The sequence below is a fragment of the Pteropus vampyrus genome, unplaced genomic scaffold (genome assembly GCF_000151845.1).
Source record: "Pteropus vampyrus isolate Shadow unplaced genomic scaffold, Pvam_2.0 Scaffold1, whole genome shotgun sequence".
Taxonomy (NCBI): Eukaryota; Metazoa; Chordata; class Mammalia; order Chiroptera; family Pteropodidae; genus Pteropus; species Pteropus vampyrus.
The window spans coordinates 25642690-25643360 of NW_011888782.1; positions in this window are offsets into that span (position 1 = coordinate 25642690).

Consider the following 671-nt stretch of genomic DNA (forward strand, 5'->3'; position numbering starts at 1 on the left):
GTCATCATTGCCAGAATTAATATGAGATGTTAAATGTTCGATCCAATTTTCCTTCCCGAATAAGTTTTTCTTTCCTATCCTGAATAGAAAGAGGGGGAAAAAAAAAAAATCAAAAACAATGCATTCTGGCACAACCCTCTTAAAAACAGAATGAGATGCTCCAAATCTAATTCTAATTCCCTACTGTCTAAAGCAGTATGAGTGAGGAAGTAGTAGTCTGACTAAAGGAACAATTAAGAAAACACTGCTGTTGTAAAACACCTTACCAACATTTTAGTAAGTAGAATTGTATTACCCAACTAAAAAGTATACATTGAAAGCAAAATGCAAACACATCTAGGTAAGTGTGGCCTATCTTTTTATTAAGCGATAATTTATCAGATAATCAAAATATACATATTCTAACAGGGGAGTGGATTGGCTGGTTTAAAGCCAAGCTGGATAGGTGGGCCCCAGTCTACATGACAACATGAGGTCTGGGGGCTGGGGCTGAGGTTCTAGTACCAGAATGGCCTAGTACAGCAGCCCCCAATCTTTTTGGCACCAGGGACCATTGTGCCTATGAGAATCTAATGACTGATGATCTGAGGTGGAGCTGAGGCAGTGATGCTAGCACTGGGGAGCAGCTGCAAGCACAGATGAAGTTCACTTGCTTGCCCACCCACTGCTCA